We start from the raw sequence: 22320 nt of genomic DNA on the forward strand, positions 1-22320 counted from the left end.
CTCATCATTTTTTACCTTTCTTCTCCTCTCCAAATCATTACCTTAGTTATAAGACTCCCTGAAACTCCTTGGTTTCCCTGAACCCACTAGCAAGTCCTGAAACTCAGAACTTTGCTAAAAATTCAGGGTTTCCAAGAATTTTTGGCGTTTCCAAGAAATTCCAGGACTTCCCAGTTGTTTCAGGACTTTCCAGCTGTTTCAGGGCTTTCCAACTGTTTCAGGGCTTTCCAACTGTTTCATGACTTCCGAGCTGTTTCAGGGCTTTCCAACTGTTTCATGACTTCCGAGCTGTTTCAGGGCTTTCGAGCTGTTTCAGGACTTTCCAGCTGTTTCAGGGCTTCCCAGCTGTTTCAGGACTTTCCAGTTGTTTCAGGACTTTGTTTGAATTGGGAAATCGGCGAAATTTTCGAGCAAAAATTTTTTGACGAAAAAAATGAATTTTCGATTTTGCCAACAGGTACGAGAGCTGACGGTTACGGATTTCTAGGAAATGACGAGGAGATCAGGAGGACATGATATGGGAAGAGGTGGCACGTATCTTAAAACTAAGGGAATGATTTGGAGAGGAAAAGAAAGGTAAAAATGATGAGAACACAAAAAATTCTTTTAAAGTATATCATTTATTGCTATAGATTTACATTATACAAAGCTTTAATACATGTATATCATGTAAGAAGTTGTCAGCAACGGTCAGCAGTGGTCAGCAGTGGTCAGCCGTGGTCAGCCGTGGTCAGCAGAGGCCAGCGGAGGCCAGCAGAGGCAAGCAGTAGCAAGTGGTAATCGTTATACGTTGGCAGAATCATCAGGGGTGGTCAGCAGTGGTCAGCAGAGGCCAGCAGAGGTAAGCAGAGACGAGCAGAGACCAGCAGGGGCAAGCAGTAGCAAGTGATAATCGTCATACGTTGTCAGAATCATCAGGGATGGTCAGCAGTGGTCAGCAGAGGCTAGCAGAGGCCAGCAGAGGCAAGCAGAGACTAGCAGAGACCAGCTGGGCCAAGCTGTAGCAAGTAGTAATCATAATACGTTGTCAAAAGTATCAGGAGTGGTCAGTAACAGTCAACAGAGGCAAGTGGAGGCCTCAAAAGACAAGCAGAGACTAATGGAGGCATGTAAATCCACGCACCCGTTCGGTTATTCAGGCGGCAGGGAAGGTGAACCCTTACGAGGCGCGTCCCCCGATGGCGGATAGTGACATCCCCACCGGGAGGGGCCTGAAAAGATACGACGCGGGCGGGGGACTCTGTGATGGCTCACTAGAGTTCACGGTCCTTCGTCAAGCGCGTAAGTATGGTCACCGTGGGGTTTTAGCCGGTAAGAGTCCGGCACTACCCGCGGGCCCTCCCCTCGGGCGGGCTCGCGGGTGTCCATGAGGATTTCCCCACGTAAAAAAAAAAAAAAAAAATAAAAATATAGGGCAGTCGAGATTCCAAATCGTATGCCGTTGACGAGAGGTTGGATTTCAGTTGGTCAAGAAAGCGAGATGGCAAATGTGAGCCTTCCTCTCGCGACTACCACGAGACGTTCCGAAATTACTTTGGACGAAAAAGAGAACATGTGTCAGTGTGCCTTTGTCGACTCTCCGAAACTCCACGAGCTCACGTACGCGTGATTTGGCATAGTGTGAGAAAGTGGAACGAGGTGTCCCCGGTGCACCCGAGGCAGTCTGGCATCTCTGATGCACGGACGGGGAACGGAGCCGAAATGGTGACGAGCGCATTATGATGCACCCTAGGCGCTGGCACGTGACTGGTCCGCGCGCGAACCGGGCCCGGATTTTAGAACGCGCGGGAAACAGGGGACCAAGGAGGGGGCGACTTCCTCGAGGACGACAACCCGGCATGTCGGTAACGAATTAACGCTGGAAAATAAAGGAGCGTGCAGGTCACGCCTGGTGGCAAAATGGCCCGTGACTAACGCACCTCCTATTCTACTGTCACTCGATTCGAAGGACCGACAACGACACGCTACGAAATCGCGCCGGGGCATATTGTTCGATCGTTTCACGAATTACGCGTCGTCGATATTATTAATGGCAGGATGTTAGACAATTTATTACCGCGCCGGTAACGTCGCGTTATTTTCCTATCATTCTACGACCTGGGGGATTCGATTTGTTACCTGCTGTACAGCTCCGGGTCGTAAGCACGCTCTTAAGTTATGCTTCATTATTTAATAAACGATTTATCAATTGTTCTTCGGGGAGATATTACGCGAGATATAACAACGCTATATAATCGAGTGTATTCTCGATCCACTTCAGAAAAATAAGAATATAATAATGTCTCCTCGACCGCTGAGTTCTCGCGGTGGTAAGTGATTTGCAAATTCAGAAACCCGACGGGGGAAAAGATTGCACGATCGTTTTCGCGAATTACGCGTCGTCGATGTTATTAATAGCAGGATGTTAGACAATTTGTAGCGGAGCCCGTGCAGTGGGAAATTGAAACGCGGTCGATTCTCGCCGCTCCCCCTGAGGGCGATTCCATTCAAACGGGCGCGGGGAGGTCGCGTTTATAAATAATCGGCGGTTTTAATGGGGCATCACGTAAGCAAAATAGAATATTTTTCCAGCGTTACGGCGGTTAATCGCGCGGTGCCCGTCGGAATTATTCTTCCGTCGCGGTTCCCGCGCGCTCCCATCGATTTATCTGACCCGCGCGCTGCACTCCGCGCGGAGAATTATGTATTCATGGATATTTTAATGAACTATCACCGCAATGGTCGTCCTCGGCGTTCCGTTATCGCCCCGAGCTGCGCCGCTTCGATTTAGACGACCGATGATGGATTAAACGGAAACCCAAAATGTCGTTCACAGGGGGAGAACATTTCGAACCGTATTTTTCTCTCCTAACAACAAATATCTTTTGAAATCTCGTCTACGATACTACATCCCACGACCATCGACCCAGAACCATCCGCAAAAATTCAGTTTTAATGGGAGAATTTCTATTATCAAAGAAGATAAGTACAGATGTCGATAGAAACTGGAAGCTCGATGGAAACATGACCGAGAGAGCACATTTATCTCGGTTGTAGTAATTACTTTTGTGTCCTGAATTAATTTCTGGAATACAGTATCCCAGACGCGATACACTGTGAGCACGCGAAGTATACAGAGGATCGTAATTACACCTGTTCTTATCATTGATTCATTGAAAGCGCGAATTAATTCCCTGTGATCCCGGTATCGATTTAACGTAATCTTCCGGCATTAGCCGTCAGGCATTAGGAAATAAGCAAAACACGATAATCGACCGAGCGTGCACATATACGCGATCCCGGGCAACCCAAGATTGGCAGTATACACACAGGTCGCTAATGCACGCCACGTTGGGCTGAAATTACCCAGGTAGAAATGATCGATCCAATTAAGCACACGATGTAACGGAAATGTATAATTGTATCTAGAGACGATTAAAGACAGTCGTGCGTATAATTGGTAACGTATACGATCGTACCCTTGCCTCGCTTAATACCCGTGCAATGATAAAATCTTTAATAAAGTGCCAGTTACTCGGCAATGAATCTTCGCGTAAGTGGCGTCCAATTTAAGAACGCAATAACTTCCAGTAAAATATCGTCGATAAATTTGTATCTGCTTGTTCTTAACGAAATTTTCGTCGGAGTTTAACGGCGGAAAACGCGGAATCGTAAAAGCTACGATTTAATATATTGTTAAACGTCAGCCGCTTAAGACGTTCCGCTCGCTCGCGATAGAATCGCGGGACAACCGCGATGTCTCTATCGGTTAGAACGGGCCCGGGCAAAAGCGGAGTACGGGTTTTGAATCTTAATTCGGTAAATCATGCGGTCTCTGCGGTATCCACTTCCCTCCATGAATTTTAGATACGCGAGGCGATCTTGGAACCTGCGCTCGGAGGACTTGTGTTTAGACCTCTCCTAGATCCATAACGATGAGTTTAGTTGCATTCGTTGTTGAATCCTCTTGCCTCGAAATATGAATGATTACTTATACTCGTTTTCGTTTTAAACATCCTTATTATGAATTTAGTTGCATATATTAGGATAGTCTATCATTTGTTCTTGATTCCTCTTGCCTTCAAATGATTACTTATAGTCGTTTTAAACATCTTTATTATGAAAATAGTACTGTCAATTGATTTTATAAAATAAGTATTGTCTTGTCCTGTCGAGGAGCTGACAATTTAAGTCTTGTCGATCATCACTCAGTGCTCAGCTATATTTCCACTCGCTACTATAGTTGCAAAAACATTCCAATGCTCCATTCGAAAGTACCAACCCCCCCCAAAGCCGTTTCGTCGTCGATGGCCACAAAGGCCGGCCTGGGAGGCGTTTCGTCGAACAATGGGCCCCGGAGTACCTTTTCAAAAATCCGTTTAATTGCGCGGGAGGCCAAGGTCCGCGTGAAAAAGACGCCCAGAGACCAGGGATGGCGGTGCTCAAAGGCGCGGGAGGGGCGCGCGGCGTCGCCTATCGTCGAAATGTTCAAAATAATCGAACGAAGGAAAGCGGCGTCGCGAGCAGAGGCAGGGCAAACCGTAAAGTGAATCTCATTAGCGGTGCCTTGATGCACAGGACGTCTGCGCGAGGGTCGGAGGTTGGATGGAGTCGTTTGCTTTGATGTCGAACGAGCTGCTGCCCTCGAGGGCCGCAGCACGCGGCATTATTGTTATCGCGAGACGAGGCTGTTTCTAATTATCGGAAAGGAACCGGAAGTCACAGCCTGCGAGACCCCCGCTGCGGGAGGGGAGGAACCGTTCCGTTCGGAGGAGGGAGGAAGGGCTTTCTGGTCGAACCGCGACGAAAGACAAAGCTGGGGGGGAGTTCGACGGCCCACCTGTTCTTTCGGTTCCCTTTGACGAATGGCGCACGCGGATGGCCACGTATACGCTTCCATTAATCATATTGACAGTGCAGGATGGTCGGTGTCAAGTGTGTTACGTGTACTCGGAGCCTTCGTGGTTTTGTTTGGCTTTCATTAATGATCGATTCGCGCTACGCGGAGGAAATGAATTTGCTTCGGGTACGATTAATTCCTGACTGGAGGGGGTGGAAATACATTTTGATTCTACGTAGCTGCTTTCGTACATCTTGCGAGAAATTTGGAGCTGGAGATATTTATTTAGTCGTTACGTAAGGTGAGGGTGAACATCACTTCCACTTGAAATGAATGTACCTAAGAGTCTCGCGTTTATAAGATCAGTTTAAGAAAGTAATTCTTGATGTTGTTTAAAAATTCCGGTAATTTTTTTAAGCAGGATCCACCCCTGATTGGGCGGAAATATATTTTGTTTCTACATAGCTGCTTTCGTGCATCTTGCGAGAAATTTGGAACTTGAGATGTTTATTTAGTCGTTACGTAAGGTGAGGGTGAAAATCACTTCCACTTGAAATGAATGTACCTAAGAGTATCGCGTTTATAAGATCAGTTTAAGAAAGTAATTCTTGATGTTGTTTAAATATTCCGGTAATTTTTTTAAGCAGGATCCACCCCTGATTGGGGGCAACGGTTGTTAAGCGGCGCGAGGGAAATAAATTCGCGAAGGCCCGCCACGAGCACATGTCACACTGATTGCACATCCGCTTCCGCCGCCGTTAGGCACCGGCGAAGACTACGCGGCCATTATAAAACCGGCCCCACGAAAAGAAACGTAATATTTATTGCTGGCTTCCGTTCAATTAGGGGTTGACACGCCGGCGCGGCGAAGGGGGACGTTGGTTCCAACAGCCACCGGTACCCTTTCCGACCCCCCCTGAACCACGGTTTCTCTCTTGCTTGTCGATGCTTTCGAAATCTATGTTCGCTTTCACCCCCCACCGGGTGGGGTGGTCTGAATTTATATATTGTTCGCCCTCTTCCGATTCGGGACGACACTCGCGAAATGGCTCAAGAGGCTTTCTTCCCTTTCGCTCTGTCGACCCGAACCGGGGGAGGCAGAGGGGTTCGAGTGTCGAGAATGTGGGAAGGGGTTTGTAAATTACCATTATGGTCCCTCCTTCTTCCTTTTCGCTTCCTTTTTTTTCCCGGGGACGAAAGAGACGGCTGCGTTCGCGGCTTACGCTCGGATTTGATATCCGATTGAAACGGGCTGAAATGGCTGTCTGTCGATTGAATTTAACAATCGCTGTAAACAGATTGGCTGGCGTATTAATATCTTATCCTGTGAAACCGGCTGTTTATTCGTATTGCCAGGGAAATTAATTATTTTTGTATTGTTTGCGATCAATGAACGAATGGAATATGTAATTCGAACCATGTAGTTTCGATGCAAATATAATTATATTTTTATTGGTCGACTTCGATTTACAATTTATGAAGTATTTAGGCCTTTTTCAAAATATGCAAAATGCAGGTGATATATTATACTTGTTATAAATTAAACATTATTGAACTGTTCGAGAGCAGCTTGTGAATAAATCAACAAAATGGTAGCAATTAACATCTCCATGATAACGCAGCAGAATCGTTACAATTTTGGGTTTACTCTCATTATTGATCAGGTACCAACAAGGCAAGTTTATTAATTACTACGTAATTCGTTCGTAATAAATCATTCAGAATATGTTTATACGTCAACAAGTATAGAAGTGTTTTCTTACTTATTGTCCAATTCCAATTCAATTTAAAAACATAAATTAATTTTAAAGCTCGAAGAAAGGTAGAAATGAATTAAATTTAGAAAATGTATCCAACAACTCCAGCATAAAATTTACAAACAATCAAACGAACAATAATTAAAAAACTGTGAAAGTAATATACTCAATTTAAAGTCACGTTTATGTAGTAAACGGCTGATCAGACCTTTCAAATTTATTATACAGTGTATTATAAATTAAAATACAATAACACCTACCCATAAATAACAATATAACATCGATATTGATCCGCTTATATCGATCGACCAAAAATGAAACTTAATGAGGCGTAGTCTAACACAAAGGTCCCATGGTGTAATGGTTAGCACTCTGGACTTTGAATCCAGCGATCCGAGTTCAAATCTCGGTGGGACCTTATATTTTTTTTTCCAAATTCTCAGATACAAATCATCCATCGACCATAAACAATCGTGACAAAAGTTTATAACATTTTTTAAAATTGAAATTCTTGAATAAAAACCATTAACAATCGTCGAAAAGGAATTTTGCGACGCAGCATCGACTTCGAACTCGTACAGTACGTAATACGTGACACATATCCAATCGATCTCAACGTTGTAGTGCACTTTCGTTGCTCTATTTTCAACGAAAGCCAACTTCTGAGTAATTAACGTGACTACGAAATCTTCTTATCTGTTACCACTTAATCAGTAATTATGTAACTCGCGGATCTACGAGCGAGGCTAATCGCGATATTTTATTCATCATTCCGTAATAAAATTTTTACAGTTTTTTTTTCAGTGCTATTAAAACCAAAATACGTCATATATCTTTCAAATTTAATAATCATTTGGTAATATAATATCGAATTCAGAGATTCGTATAGCGATTCGTGACGCGAATCGTCCGATCGCAATATTGTAATGCGTTCCCGTTGCACGTTTACTTTTTAATGAAATACGATTCGTCGAGAAACGTAACGCGCCTTGTCAGCGATCGACGTCGACGCGAAATCTTCGTGTCCGTCGAGGTCCGTTTAATCGGTAATTATATAACGCGCGTATCCATCGCGTCCGCTGCTAATCGCGATAATTCATTTATTATACATGCAATTCGATAATCCACGGAGAGGCGTACGCTGTTATATCGTTGTCTTCCGTGAAACGTGCGTACGGGTCGTCGAGAGGCTTTGCTCGACGCCGGGCTTATCTCGAATCTGTGCATCGCGGCTACCTGTCGTGCGGATCAAAAATGCATCCGGGGCGCCAATTACCGGCAAAATTAAGGGTTACCCCCTTTTAGACGATGTTGAAACAGTGTAAGTAATGCAGTCCCGATGACAGATTGCGTCGACGTACAACGTGCCATTAAGGATTGATTAAAATTGTACAAATTATAGACGCGAGGATCTTTCATAATTCAATTCTTTCCCCCTCCACGCCGCGATCGTTGCTTTTATCGTTTACGTACTTTACGTAATAAGAAAACATATGGATAAATTATTAGGTACGAAGTTTGCCACAACGAAATCGATAACGCTCGCCGTCGTTGTAACGAGCCATTTATCGTCTCCTGTGTAGATCTAAAAAATGGAAATTTTGCAGCACGAAGATATACTATCGACGAACGGAAACACTGCATACTATTTTATATTTTAAGATTCATTGTTTTGTTTTCAATAATAGTATGATTGTCATTGATAATGTATGGAATGAAAATTAGTATTTAAATTTCTATGTGCAAGTTCGTAAACCTTGAACCCCCTAAGAACCACTGATCACTGTTGATTTTGAAACATCCTGCGTTTCTTTATAGACATCCATCACTTTCTTAAAGACATCAGATTCCTGTGAGGATCCCAAACTTTTGGCATGCAGTGTATATCGCATCCTCGTTCATATATCATCCGCAATCATAAAAACTTACAGAAATTACCCGTTCGTGTGACAAACATCCTCAATCCCGAGTCTGACGTGCCCGAGCGTCATCGATCATAATCGCAAAACGCCGACGCGAATAGTAAAATTACGCAAATTGCACGCTCGCTGTTCCCGTTGCTTCTTCGCACACGCGAGCACATTATTATCGAGCGTTTCCCGGTATCAGCGTTAATCACGCGCCGTCCATCCAATATTTCCACGCTGGCCAGGAATTTCGAAAGGCCAAGTGTTTCCCCAAATTACGATATTACAGCTGTTATATTTTCTATCAGCTCGAATACTCGGATCCAACGATTTAATTTACGTAAAAAATAGATCCAAAATTGTAAAATAACAGAAGTTTTCTGCTCCTAAAACGTTCTTGAAAAAGATTTATCCCGCGCGGGAATAACGCCGGCGAAATCGTTGTTTCGGCGTGCATTTTGGGATTTCTAATTGCTCTGTTGGTCGATGGACGTCTCGATTCGACGTCTGTCGGTCGTGAAATATTCGCTCGAGTTTATCGTAATCTCTGCGCGGGCAAATGGCCGCGGTTTTTATCCGCGCGGCGTTTCGCATCGCGCGTAAAGAGCGGCTTTATGATTCCGTCGAGACAGCGTATTGTCAGGTGGGCGGGCTCTCCTGTCCGTCCGCATTCTCTCCGCAGGTGTCCGTTTGTACAGGTTGTTTCCAAATGGACAGACTTTTTCCCCCGGCGGGCTTTAAAGCTACTTTTTCGCGTGAAAGCTATCACGGAACCCGCGCGAGTGCTTTTTCGAACGTAGCCGGAAACGTTGGAACGAACGGTCACACACGATCCTGAAAATTTCAACCGCTAATGGCCCCGTTATTTTTATACCCAGGCCATCTGGTTTTAACGCATTGGCTGTCGTTCGTTTACCCTATTTTAATTTCGACCTCCAAGGAAAAACGTTGAAACGAATTTATAAAATTGTATTTAAAATATTAAATTAAAAAATTTCAAATCATTCTGAAAAAATTATTTCTGTTTGGGAGGCCAATTACAATCATTTTTGGTGAATAGACATACTCCCGAAAATCTACGCATTTTCGAGAAAAAAATTCATTCTTGAAAATATAATGTCTGTTATCCTGAAAACTGAAAAGTTTCAAATCATTCTGGAAAAATTATTTCCGGTTGCGGGAGGCAATTACAATCATTTTTGGTGAATAGACCTACCCCTGAAATCCTACCCACTTTCTAGAAAAAAATTCAGTATAGGGGGAACTTCAAACGTTAATAACTTTTTAACGAAGTCTCCATCAACAAATTGGTATTCTTCATTTTCGTCTTATTTTGGCCTCTAGAATCTCCTATTTAAATTTTTCCCAAAGGTGGCCGAACACCCTGTATATTATATAATATAACAAAATTATATAGAACAAAAAAAAGATATGTTTATTGGGACATTTACTATTTATTTCGTAAGGAAGTGTGTGTTGTGTTGGTCGAAGAAAAACCTCCGGAGAATTATGAGAATTTAAGTAACCTGGATTTCCCATATTTTATAACATTTTTCCTGCACGAAAAGAGTCTGATCCTCCGGTTAAATAAATAAATCGATACACGAATAACTAGGCAGACGATAAAAATTGTTGTTTTATCGTGCAAGTTAGTAGCAGGCGGCATTAAAATGTTTCTGCATGGGACGGCCTTCTTAATAGGGGAATATAGTGGAAAGTGGAACAGGGAAGCGTGCGCGATCCGCCATTTCTAGGATAAATATCCGTAAGAAACGAAGGGAGTTTGTTTTTAAACGCAAACACAATGTGCTTCCGCGTGCATCAGCGGCTCGCGATTTTTCTCTCTGCTTCCTTCCTTTTCTGAAAAAAACGGAGGTGAACTTTAATGGGGCTCGTTTATGCCGCATCACGCGTTGTTTATTACAGCCGCGCACCCGTCCATCGATAAACATTTTTACGCGCCGCTCGAATTAACGCGGAAAGGCGCGCCCTCGATGCGTGCAACGTCGATAAATAATTTTTGCGAATCGATAATCGTCTGCCATTTTTGTATTATTCGAGAGAAATCGTACGGATTCGTTTCAGAGTCGTCGTATCGTAATCGTGGTTTCAGATCCACAGGTGTCGATATCGTCAAGCGTTTCGAAGATATCGAAACGCGAATAATCGGTTATGATAATCGCCGTTGCAATCGGGAACAAATGGGGCGGGTAAGCGATCCCACCGTTCGTTAATCCCGATGGGACGGTCGGTTCCGTGAACCAGATTCCTGGGAACGATCGTGGAACGACGGGGCCCCAGACTACGACCGGGGACATTTTACCCGCGATCGTTACCGGAAGTTCATCAAGATGTGACAACGCTACCGTGAAACTCTCGCGCGGTCGTAAAATACTTTCTCAATTTAAATTCGAGCGAGACGATCCCTTGGAAGTTTCCGGTTAACGAGCGGAACCCCGTAACTCGGCCGGACGATAAAATACCTCCGCGTAATGACGGAACGTGTAATCGAGAGTCACACGAGCCATAGTCCCTGACACTTCCGCGGCGACGTTCCAGACGGTATCAAGAACTCGAAACACCTACGACTATTCTATCCTCGCCTGGAGGATTCGCCATTTTATACTTTTTAACTGCTCGCCTCTAGACGATTGAAATCGATCGGAGCGAGAAAAGTGCTCGTTCGATTTATCTTCAAAGTTTAATTTCACGTTTTAACTAGTTTGCATATGATCGCCAAAGTATTTCTTTTTTATTTATTTTGTATCTTGTACTTTGTTGAATTTGTATATAATATACACTTGGAAGATTACTTTTCTTTCCTGCCAATGTCCATCGTTTCTCAACGTCCAAGAGAATAATTCGGTATATTATATTCGAAATGCAGAGATATTCAACCGGAAATCGAGGGTGGCCAAAGAGGAGGAACGCGACTCGATCTCCACGAAGCTTCTCATTTTCGACGTTCCGACGATTTTAGGGAGAAACCTCATCTTCGCCGTGCGACTGTTACGCGAGGAAACGGGAGGATTCGATCGCCCGATAAAACCGTAGCAGTGTATCGAGAGCTGGCGGGGCTATAACTGTAAACGCCGCGAGTGCATCGGGTAGTAAAACGCCGGTGCGCGTCGAATAAAAGTAACATGACAGTGAATTAAGGAGGATTTACGCGCGACATCGGATTTATCGCGCGGCGTGCAGTCGCGTTAACCGATCGACAATGTCGGTCGCCTGTCGGGTGTACGCGTCTTCGCGCGCTTTAAAGGACTCCGGGACATCAACCACGGGTCGGATCAAACTCAATTATGCTCCAGTCAACGATAGAGCTCGATTCGTAGCGAAACGTGACTCTCAATTCCGCATATTCGACAGCTTTGCTCCGAATGGAAAATTTTCAAATTGGTATCTCTTACAGGCCTCCATTCTCATCACAAACTCTTCGATCGTTCTAGAGCTCGTTGAAAAAATTATTATAGTACAGTCATAGGAGCTATAATGTTTGACGTGTTGGTTGGTGAAACAATTGACAAGATCACAATTGTGTATTCACAACACTTTATGTACAAAGACGTGTTAAAGCGAACAAAGTCTGTCAGATCAAAACCGTGTAATATTCTACAAAAGTAAAATTTTGATTCTAGATCATTGTGAACTACGCAGCCTAAAATTTGTTTCAGTACTTATTTTTGTAACCTTGTTAAAATTCACAAATTCTATCCAAATTTATTTTCCTCGATTCTTGAGAATTCATTTTTCTAGTATCATAGTGGCAAATCCTGTCAAAGTGTTAACTGTCGACACAAGACTGTACAGAGAAATCGACAACGTGCACAGTACTTTTATAAAGTCTAGATAACATCAATACAATGTCTATTGTATGATAAGAAATACCACGATTAGCCCCAATGCTCGCATTTTCATATTCCAACAAGACGAAACCAAAGAAAAAAGTTCTAAAAATTCGAGAATGGAGCGAAAGGGTGAAGAGAGGGCGTAGTGGGGGGTGTCCTCGATTAGCGCGCGAGTGGCCAGACGATTCTGGCTCCGACTATAGTTCCGAAACTCTCGGCGTGGCCGTAAAGCGGTCGACCGAGCCGTGGGCCGTCTTATCCGCGAGATAGCAAGGCGTTTCCATGGAACTTGGAACGGGCCAAGACGGGGGACACAGGGACATTAAGCCGTGGCTCGATTGGATAACAAACATTTTATCGCGTTTAATTTTGAGAGCGGTGCTCGCCCGCGCGGCATTAAACTTTAACAGCTTCTTCGGCAATAAATAATATTATGCACGCGAGCACGCCCCTCCACTCTCCTGGCGGGAGTGTGCCGCGGGGACAATTAAATAAAATGCGATACCGTTCGAGTTATGACTGGGAATCTTTATGGTTTACGGCCGCGGCGTATTCCTTAAATCGGAGCATAAAGTAACTTCGCCCCCGTTTATACTCAGACGCTCTTTCGTTTAGCGTTGCGTTCACCGACCGGGGGTGGAGAACTCTCTGATTTCCACGTTCTGTGGAATTTGTACGCGATAATTGAATCGACGAATCTGTCTTTTTTAATGATAATCAAGCGTAAAGAATAATTTCCTTTCCCATTTATGGATTTAGAAAAGTCTGTTTATTATCTATTTGTTGAATATTACTAAATAAATATGATAGAGTTTCGACCTAAGTGTGTATGTAATTAATGTAGTTTTACAAAACGAAAATGCTGTTCATCACGGTTTTCTGCTAACTGAGCTTGAGATTTGAAAAAAAAACAAGACGCTTAGGGGGTGCAATAAACGAATGTCCTTCTCAGGTAATATGGACCTTTGCAAGAGAGGGGGCTGCACCAATGGATACAAATTTTCATTAAAAATACATGCATGCAATGCTTATTCTCAACACAATTAACCCCTTGACGTACGATTTAATGTAATTTTTCCAACATATAAAAAGAAAAAGAATAGATTTCTTTTACGAATACCTCGTGAAAATGTGTTGATTTTAATTTATAAGACTTGATGACGAGTGAGTAGCCTCATAATTGTGAAACATGACATCAAGAACTAGTAACGTGTCAGACCTAACTCAGACCTAACCCAGACGTAATTGTATGGCAAGGGGTTAATATTCAACGTTTTGTCCATTTTGTTTAGAGACCTCCTCTAGTGTAAATTTTGTATAGATTACGGAGACGTCGAAAATCAAAAGAGAAGCTCGATCGCCTAGGAGGATTTATGTCGCCGGGATCTCCCGAGTAGGCGATAAAACTGATGCCAAGCAAATACAGCCGGATATCGCTTCGTCGCTGGAAACTTTGCATATTTTTAATAGGCCCGGAGCTTCTTGGGCCAATTTCCCGTTTCGCCGTAAAGCCCCCCGAATGCTCCAAGATTTATGGCCGTCGCGTCAATTATAATCCGTTTCATTCGCGCTCGCGCGCCACTCGAGGCGCAACCCTTCGCGATTTCGTGACACACCCTCGAACTTACATCGTAAAAAAAACGAATATTAGACACCAAACCCCCTCCGGGTCCTTTCCCGTAGGGCGAGACGTTTAAATAAGACGCGAAATTTTTCTTTTATACGCCCAAAGTACGCGACGCGTAAAACAGCCCGGCGAAAAGGTGTCCGTAAAACGTACAGGAAACGGCCCCTCTCCCCTATCGAATGATTACCGTGAACGGACGTACAATGTCGCTATTTAACTGCCCCTTAAAAATTGTTTGTCTACGAGACGGTTTAACAACATCGCCTTATACGATCTCTCGTTCCGTTACCCTCTTTTTAGATCGGCCATTTTGCTCGAGCGTTAATGTATGCGCGGAAACGACGGAACGCTTGCCGGAAACGTTTCTAAAACTCCTAATAAACCGAACGGGGAATGTATTTTTTAAGTTGAAAACGAGTCTGGAGCCTCGCGAGAGCGGATCTATAAACGTCTCGACGTCTTTTTATAGACTCTCTTCGCTAAGAAGCATCTTTGATTTAAGAAATGGTTAATTTGGAATTGGATATAATTGGAGAAAATTGGAATTTTTGCCATCGTCAAAAGACTCTGCTATTTTATTTTTCGAGGACAGTGTAGGATTTAACAATGAGAATTGTAAACGAATTTGGAACACACCAGGCACACAATTAATATCATCCCTGTTATCTCGATGTCCCTGGTAATCCATTCCTTCTCGAACAAAACACTTTCAATCCTTTTTCACATAAATCAACATTCAACAAATCTCCTACAATAGTGTTTGGAGAGTTCTTGAACGAATTCAGAAATTGTGGACAGAAACGTTCGTTTGACGCATGAAATGGAGATTCGTGCTGCGTCAGTCGTACCTATTACCTAAATATCCGAATACGTACTTCCGAGGTCGACCTGGATTATTCTGTAGCGATCCCCGTGGCCCAGATTCCTGGAAAAACGAGCGTACCAAGAGCGACGAGGAGGGAGCTCGCTTCCCGCGATTCTCCGGCGTCTGACCATGACCCGAAAAGCACTACTTGTTCCCGTTTTTACGAAGCTTGCAGGGCAACGCGGAGGCAAGTAGGTCACGCAAATGGAATTACAAAGGAACTCGAAATTTTTAGAAAAAGGGGCCCCAGAAAAAGATTGCACTATATTCAGACTTCGTTTGTACCCCAAAGTTGGAATTCTATCCTCGATATTGCACTCACTCGAAAGCATTTTTAACAACTGTTATAACAATTACGAGCACAGTCGATAAAGAATTCAGGATGCAAGTCACGCAAATGGAATTACTAAGGAACTCGAAAAGAGAAAGGGAACCCAGGTGAAGATTGTACCATATTCAGACTTCGTTTGTACCCCAAAGATAGAATTCTATCCTCGATATTGCACTCACTAGAACACATTTAAAACAAATATTATAACAAATACGAGGTGATAAAGAATTCAGAAGGCAAGTCACGTAAATGGAATTACGAAGGAACTCGAAATTTTTAGAAAAAGGGGGCACAGAAGAAGATTGTACCATATTCAGACTTCGTTTGTACCCCAAAGTTAGACTTCTATCCTCGATATTGCATTCACTCGAACACATTTTTAACAAATATTATAACAAATACGAGTCGATAAAGAATTCAGGAGGCGAGTGATGCAAATGGAATTACGAAGGAATTATATACACCCCAAAGTTAGAATTCTATCCTCGATATTGCACATACTCGAATGCATTTTTAACAACTGTTATAACAAATACGAGCCCAGTAAATAAAGAATTCAGTCGTAAAGTCCTGATCAAGAACCGTCCAAATATTTTACCAGGTTCCCTGCACGTCGCATTAAAAACGTCCAATTATTCACGCGCGAGAAACTCGACTCCCTCGTCGTTCCTAATTGAAAGTCCCGGGGCTAAGGACAATTCCGGGTTTATCTGGAGAAAAAAAGTGCCTGCGTACAACAATTTCCTTTACACCGTGAAAACTGTCGTGGGATCCGCAAATACAGGGCCGCGGATCCCTCATTAAACATTCGTCTCTCGTTAAACCAGAGTGCGATCTAGCTCCTTAATTCGGCGATGAGGAGTAATTAAGCGACGTGGCGCGTAGCTACAGGACGGCGAGGGTGAGGTGGGAGGAGAAAGAGGAGACACAGAGCCGCGGAGGCACTTTGTTTCGCAGTAAACCGGGTTTAATGACTTCATGTAAAAATACCCCATCGACTTTACGATATAGCTTCTCCATTTCCTACCCTCCCTCCCCCCTCCTACCACCCTTTTATGCAGTCTACCGTTTCGCGAGGATCCTTTGCTTCCTAGGGGTTTTCGGCTACGACCATAATTTTATAGTTTTATGTAAACTGTATCGGGCCATGAAACACGGGCAGCTACGATGCCTTGATGGTGATTGGCGTGCACGGCGAGATAGAGAAGATTCCAACGGGTATAAAATTTTCACGATGCTCCAGTCTCGGTCGGCTTTGACACGCAATTCTTTTTCGCCCGTCGCCTCGAGACGTCGTAAATAAGTGATAACTGTATCGCGCGCCACGGCGAAACGTAAGATTAAACGGATCCCACGAGGTGGCGACGTCGCGACGCTGGGCGTCGGATTCGATAGGTTTTCGAGGCTCCGAACGCCGTGCTAGGGAATTTTATTTTGTGACGAGTGAAAAGAAAATTATTGATGTCGAAAGAAATTATTACAATTTTCTAATATTTTGATTGTTATTTACTTTGTATAAGTTGTGTGCATCGTTTATTAAACGAATGTTAATGTATAAAATATATGGTACAAGGTCGTTCTATATATACGGTCTGTAAGAATCGACTTTCAATCCTTCGATAGCTCAGTTGGTAGAGCGGTGGACTGTAGTTGGAAGGTTATGTACGGAAATCCATAGGTCGCTGGTTCGAATCCGGCTCGAAGGAATCTTTTTTAAATTTTTCGATCCGATGGTTTTATTTAAACGATCGAGCGCGGAGATTGTTCGTTTCTATTTTGTTAATCGTTTTTTATCATTTTTTGAATTTTGAATTTAATATATAACATAATTACGTATAATAATAATTTTATTTCAACCTTTATTGAGAAGCAATTGATACTTTTGTTTTATTAATAAATTATTTATTGATTGAAGCATAAAAATAGAGATGTAAACTAATTTTAATTATCGATCGATGTATATTAAGTACTACGCGAAGATGCAAACAGGCGTAAATAATTACTGAGAAAATAGCTACACTATTTCTGGTTGAATTATATTCAATCATATATATTTTTAGTAAACTCAAACTATAAAAACACTATACAGAATTTTAAACGAAATTTAAAGTATAACTTCACCATTTATGGTACTATCCACGTATATTTTATATAAAAAAAATATAGATATTGTCCGAGGAAGGATCAATATGTTTTATCAAGTTGAAATAAAGGGAAAAAAAGAAATTTAGAAAAAGGAAGGTCCCACCGAGATTTGAACTCGGATCGCTGGATTCAGAGTCCAGAGTGCTAACCATTACACCATGGGACCTCTTGAAAGGGGTAGTTTTTTTTACCCTTGTCGTACGGCTGCGGCATCTAAGGGATCCATAATGAGACAATAAAAAAAAATTAGGTTCCACCGAGATTTGAACTCGGATCGCTGGATTCAAAGTCCAGAGTGCTAACCATTACACCATGGAACCCTCTTGTTGTGTCGCTCACTTATACACAGTCTTGTTTTAAGAACGCTGACTGGACTTAATAATATTTACGAGATGTAAAAAACGAAAAAAGGTTCCACCGAGATTTGAACTCGGATCGCTGGATTCAAAGTCCAGAGTGCTGACCATTACACCATGGAACCTCACGTTCGATCGATTATTAAAACGATCTCTAATTATTGAAAAATATTGTTAACTAACCAAATATATTTTTAATAAAAATTTAAATTTGAGAATAATGATTTAAAGCACAGTGCATTGCCTCGTGCATGCTAGAAATCTGTGACTTAGTAATTTTTAGTAATTGACGTAATTGTGAAGTTTTAAATGCAAGTATAATCGGCTGCATAAATGTTACAAAGGGCAACATAGATCACGCTGATGGTTATCTTTATTCATATGTTTAGATAAGTCTATCGACACGTTCGATTACAACAATTTTCAACGTATTACGACAAGTTCGAGGTATTTGTTTATTGTTTATAATTCTTAAAATATAAAAAAGACATTGGCCCCACCGAGATTCGAACTCGGGTCGCTGGATTTAGAGTCCAGAGTGCTAACCATTACACCATGGAGCCATTTTGTATAAACATTTATCTAGATTTTCCGTAAACCCCGTGAAGATATTGAATATTTATAATATTTGCACTCTTGCAGAAAATGATTCCATCGAGATTTGGTCTTGGATCGCTAGAGTTAGGGGCGAGAGTATTGATCATTTCGCTGTGGAAGCTGTTGTTTGTGCAATACTCTGCTTTCTAAACTGAGATTTAAACATTTGTTAATGTTTAAAACACAGCGTTGTCGATGTAAACTATAATTGTCAGATATGACATGCCATAATACTTTCCAACGCGTCGTTTTAAAACTATTGTACTTGAACAGAGTAACTGTTTAAACGAAACGATAGTTTTATGAATATTAATGTTTATTATTATGTATGAAATAAAATATTTACGAATTCGAAATTTATATAATGGAAGCAGCACAGTTATAGAATAAACGTGGAATAAAATTATTATGGATTGAAAGAACAAGTCATGTTTTGTAATGAAAAGAGAACTAATACGAAATTCTATATTGATTACAGTGATTTTCACTCTTGAAGTTTGGGAAGTAAAAAAATATAGGTTCCACCGAGACTTGAACTCGGATCGCTGGATTCAGAGTCCAGAGTGCTGACCATTACACCATGGAACCTGTTGTTTGAAGGTCCTTTTGTCGATGTATATTATTTTTGAACATTCCTTAAAGTTTATAATAAACTTCATGGAAGAAAAAGTACAAAAATGAAGGTTCCACCGAGACTTGAACTCGGATCGCTGGATTCAGAGTCCAGAGTGCTGACCATTACACCATGGAACCTCTTATTTTAACAATTTATTGCAAATTTATTTAATTTTCAATCGTTTCGTAAAGTTAGTAACAAATTTCGTCGAGAAAATGTGTAAAAATGAAGGTTCCACCGAGATTTGAACTCGGATCGCTGGATTCAAAGTCCAGAGTGCTGACCATTACACCATGGAACCTCTTATTTTAACTATTTATTGCAAATCTACTTAATGTTTAAACATTTCATAAAGTTTGTAGCAAAATACTTTGATGAAAAAGTGTAAAAATGTAGGTTCCACCGAGACTTGAACTCGGATCGCTGGATTCAGAGTCCAGAGTGCTGACCATTACACCATGGAATCACTTGTTGCAACATTCTATTGCAAATTTACTTAATTTTCAATCGTTTCGCAAAATTAATAACAAATTACGACGAGAAAATGTGTAAAAATGAAGGTTCCACCGAGACTTGAACTCGGATCGCTGGATTCAGAGTCCAGAGTGCTGACCATTACACCATGGAACCTCTTATTTTAACTATTTATTGCAAATGTGCATAATGTTTAAAAATTTTATAAAGTTTGTAGCAAAATATTACGACGAAAACGTGTAAAAATGTAGGTTCCACCGAGACTTGAACTCGGATCGCTGGATTCAGAGTCCAGAGTGCTGACCATTACACCATGGATCCACTTATTGCAACATTCTATTGCAAATTTACTTAATTTTCAATCGTTTTGCAAAATTCATAACAAATTACGACGATAAAAGGTATAAAAATGAAGGTTCCACCGAGATTTGAACTCGGATCGCTGGATTCAAAGTCCAGAGTGCTGACCATTACACCATGGAACCTGTTATTGTAACATTCTATTCCAAATATATTTAATTTTTAAACATTTCGTGAAGTGTATAACAATTTTCGATGATAAAAAGTGTAAAAATGTAGGTTCCACCGAGACTTGAACTCGGATCGCTGGATTCAGAGTCCAGAGTGCTGACCATTACACCATGGAACCACTTGTTGTAACATTCTACTGCAAATTTATTTAATTTTTAATCGTTTCGTAAAGTTAGTAACAAATTTCGTCGAGAAAATGTGTAAAAATGAAGGTTCCACCGAGATTTGAACTCGGATCGCTGGATTCAAAGTCCAGAGTGCTGACCATTACACCATGGAACCTGTTATTGTAACATTCTATTCCAAATATATTTAATTTTTAAACATTTCGTGAAGTGTATAACAATTTTCGATGATAAAAAGTGTAAAAATGTAGGTTCCACCGAGACTTGAACTCGGATCGCTGGATTCAGAGTCCAGAGTGCTGACCATTACATCATGGAACCACTTGTTGTAACATTCTATTGCAAATTTACTTAATTTTCAATCGTTTTCCAAAATTCATAACAAATTACGACGATGAAAGGTATAAAAATGAAGGTTCCACCGAGATTTGAACTCGGATCGCTGGATTCAAAGTCCAGAGTGCTGACCATTACACCATGGATCCACTTATTGCAACATTCTATTGCAAATATATTTAATTTTTAAACATTTCGTGAAGTGTATAACAATTTTCGATGATAAAAAGTGTAAAAATGTAGGTTCCACCGAGACTTGAACTCGGATCGCTGGATTCAGAGTCCAGAGTGCTGACCATTACACCATGGAACCACTTGTTGCAATATTCTATTGCAAATTTATTTAATTTTCAACCGTTTCGTAAAGTTACTAACAAATTTCATCGAGAAAATAAGTAAAAATGAAGGTTCCACCGAGATTTGAACTCGGATCGCTGGATTCAAAGTCCAGAGTGCTGACCATTACACCATGGAACCTGTTATTGTAACATTCTATTCCAAATATATTTAATTTTTAAACATTTCGTGAAGTGTATAACAATTTTCGATGATAAAAAGTGTAAAAATGTAGGTTCCACCGAGACTTGAACTCGGATCGCTGGATTCAGAGTCCAGAGTGCTGACCATTACACCATGGAACCACTTGTTGTAACATTCTATTGCAAATTTACTTAATTTTCAATCGTTTTCCAAAATTCATAACAAATTACGACGATGAAAGGTATAAAAATGAAGGTTCCACCGAGATTTGAACTCGGATCGCTGGATTCAAAGTCCAGTGTGCTGACCATTACACCATGGAACCTCTTATTGCAACAATTCATTGCAAATATACTTAATTTTTAAACAGTAAATAATTTTATAATAAATTGCATTCTAAATCTAAAAAATGTAGCTTCCATCGAGTCTCGAACTCGGATCGTTAGCTTCGAAGTCCAGAATGCTGACTGTTAAGCTATTAATTCTCTTATTGAAGTCACCTACGATCATTAATTATGACTGCCGTCTCGTTAATTGATACGATTATCAATTTCGCGCATACAGTTCATACAACGCGACTACTACGATCAGAGCAAAGGTCAAAGGTATCATCGAGATTCAATTATCAACTGTTTCAGATTTCAGCATTCTCATCTCATGTTCTCCATCCTCCAATACCTTGACTGTTCAACTCACAACCAATTGATCCTAACTCTCGACCATATTATCCACCCCCTGGCCACTCCAAACCCAAGTGGTCAAGACTCAAATTACCAGCCCTCTACACCACTCATCATCGAGAAAAGGTATATTCAATTATAAGAACGTTTCTTTCCTCTCCATTTCCCTTCATCCAGACCATACGGTCCACTTTCCCCGGATAATCCAAAAATTCGACTCCCTAATCGTCCCCCTACGTCCACGTACATTCTAGGAAATTGCTACCAGAATCTCGAATACGTCTCCGACCATTGGACTCCGGGCACCGGCCCGGAAACCACTCAAATTAATTTCAAGTCAAAGCATATTCTTCGATTTGACGTGTTCCTGGCTTGACGTCCAATCAGACCGCCCCAACGCGATCCGTGCGCGCGTTTGACCCTCGGACCAGGAACCACCGACACCCTCGATTCCATTTCTCTGTTATACTTTCGCGCACAATGGCCCTCCTTACGGTTGGCTGATCCTTGACTGACAGGATCCCCGCGCGTACTTGCGCGCCTAGCTCGACCAGCGTGCGCCGTTACGCTCGGTAGGTGCGGCTACGTCAGCCAGGATGACAGCCGACAGAGCAAGTGTTATTGTTGAATCGGATTTCAGCCCAGGGATGATTCAGTTCCCTCGCGTTTCGTTCGGACTTTAATTAATTTGCCAATCGCTGGCCGCGTTTAGGCGCGGCTGTTTGCTCGGGGACCCGTCTTCTGGGGTGTTGCTTCGCGCCTAAGCGTTCGAATTGATTTCTCCAATCATTCCCGCGCGAATTCGTGACATTGAAAAACACGG

At 41.9% G+C, this 22320-nt stretch overlaps 20 non-coding genes across 20 annotated transcripts; 2 read left to right on the forward strand and 18 right to left on the reverse strand.

Annotated features, from left to right (window-relative positions):
• The first annotated feature begins 6922 nt into the window (after nt 1–6922).
• Trnaq-uug lies at nt 6923–6994 on the forward strand. Its single transcript has one exon. It is a non-coding gene; the product is annotated as a tRNA-Gln (tRNA).
• Nucleotides 6995–16770: 9776 nt separating this feature from the next.
• Trnay-gua lies at nt 16771–16863 on the forward strand. The gene is made up of 2 exons: nt 16771–16807; nt 16828–16863. It is a non-coding gene; the product is annotated as a tRNA-Tyr (tRNA).
• A 533-nt stretch (nt 16864–17396) lies between these two features.
• Trnaq-cug lies at nt 17397–17468 on the reverse strand. The gene has a single exon. It is a non-coding gene; the product is annotated as a tRNA-Gln (tRNA).
• Nucleotides 17469–17550: 82 nt separating this feature from the next.
• Trnaq-uug lies at nt 17551–17622 on the reverse strand. Its single transcript has one exon. It is a non-coding gene; the product is annotated as a tRNA-Gln (tRNA).
• An 89-nt stretch (nt 17623–17711) lies between these two features.
• Trnaq-uug lies at nt 17712–17783 on the reverse strand. The gene has a single exon. It is a non-coding gene; the product is annotated as a tRNA-Gln (tRNA).
• A 988-nt stretch (nt 17784–18771) lies between these two features.
• Nucleotides 18772–18843, reverse strand: Trnaq-cug. Its single transcript has one exon. It is a non-coding gene; the product is annotated as a tRNA-Gln (tRNA).
• Nucleotides 18844–18936: 93 nt separating this feature from the next.
• On the reverse strand, nt 18937–19008 carry Trnaq-cug. The gene has a single exon. It is a non-coding gene; the product is annotated as a tRNA-Gln (tRNA).
• A 92-nt stretch (nt 19009–19100) lies between these two features.
• Nucleotides 19101–19172, reverse strand: Trnaq-uug. The gene has a single exon. It is a non-coding gene; the product is annotated as a tRNA-Gln (tRNA).
• A 93-nt stretch (nt 19173–19265) lies between these two features.
• On the reverse strand, nt 19266–19337 carry Trnaq-cug. Its single transcript has one exon. It is a non-coding gene; the product is annotated as a tRNA-Gln (tRNA).
• Nucleotides 19338–19429: 92 nt separating this feature from the next.
• Trnaq-cug lies at nt 19430–19501 on the reverse strand. The gene has a single exon. It is a non-coding gene; the product is annotated as a tRNA-Gln (tRNA).
• Nucleotides 19502–19594: 93 nt separating this feature from the next.
• Nucleotides 19595–19666, reverse strand: Trnaq-cug. Its single transcript has one exon. It is a non-coding gene; the product is annotated as a tRNA-Gln (tRNA).
• A 92-nt stretch (nt 19667–19758) lies between these two features.
• On the reverse strand, nt 19759–19830 carry Trnaq-uug. The gene has a single exon. It is a non-coding gene; the product is annotated as a tRNA-Gln (tRNA).
• Nucleotides 19831–19922: 92 nt separating this feature from the next.
• Nucleotides 19923–19994, reverse strand: Trnaq-cug. The gene has a single exon. It is a non-coding gene; the product is annotated as a tRNA-Gln (tRNA).
• Nucleotides 19995–20086: 92 nt separating this feature from the next.
• On the reverse strand, nt 20087–20158 carry Trnaq-uug. Its single transcript has one exon. It is a non-coding gene; the product is annotated as a tRNA-Gln (tRNA).
• Nucleotides 20159–20250: 92 nt separating this feature from the next.
• On the reverse strand, nt 20251–20322 carry Trnaq-cug. Its single transcript has one exon. It is a non-coding gene; the product is annotated as a tRNA-Gln (tRNA).
• Nucleotides 20323–20414: 92 nt separating this feature from the next.
• Trnaq-uug lies at nt 20415–20486 on the reverse strand. Its single transcript has one exon. It is a non-coding gene; the product is annotated as a tRNA-Gln (tRNA).
• A 92-nt stretch (nt 20487–20578) lies between these two features.
• Trnaq-cug lies at nt 20579–20650 on the reverse strand. The gene has a single exon. It is a non-coding gene; the product is annotated as a tRNA-Gln (tRNA).
• Nucleotides 20651–20742: 92 nt separating this feature from the next.
• Trnaq-uug lies at nt 20743–20814 on the reverse strand. The gene has a single exon. It is a non-coding gene; the product is annotated as a tRNA-Gln (tRNA).
• Nucleotides 20815–20906: 92 nt separating this feature from the next.
• Trnaq-cug lies at nt 20907–20978 on the reverse strand. The gene has a single exon. It is a non-coding gene; the product is annotated as a tRNA-Gln (tRNA).
• A 92-nt stretch (nt 20979–21070) lies between these two features.
• Trnaq-uug lies at nt 21071–21142 on the reverse strand. The gene has a single exon. It is a non-coding gene; the product is annotated as a tRNA-Gln (tRNA).
• Between the last annotated feature and the right edge of the window lie 1178 nt (nt 21143–22320).

The sequence above is a fragment of the Colletes gigas genome, unplaced genomic scaffold (genome assembly GCF_013123115.1).
Source record: "Colletes gigas isolate AHSC1104 unplaced genomic scaffold, ASM1312311v1 Colletes_gigas_Sc00010, whole genome shotgun sequence".
In the NCBI taxonomy this organism is placed as follows: Eukaryota; Metazoa; Arthropoda; class Insecta; order Hymenoptera; family Colletidae; genus Colletes; species Colletes gigas.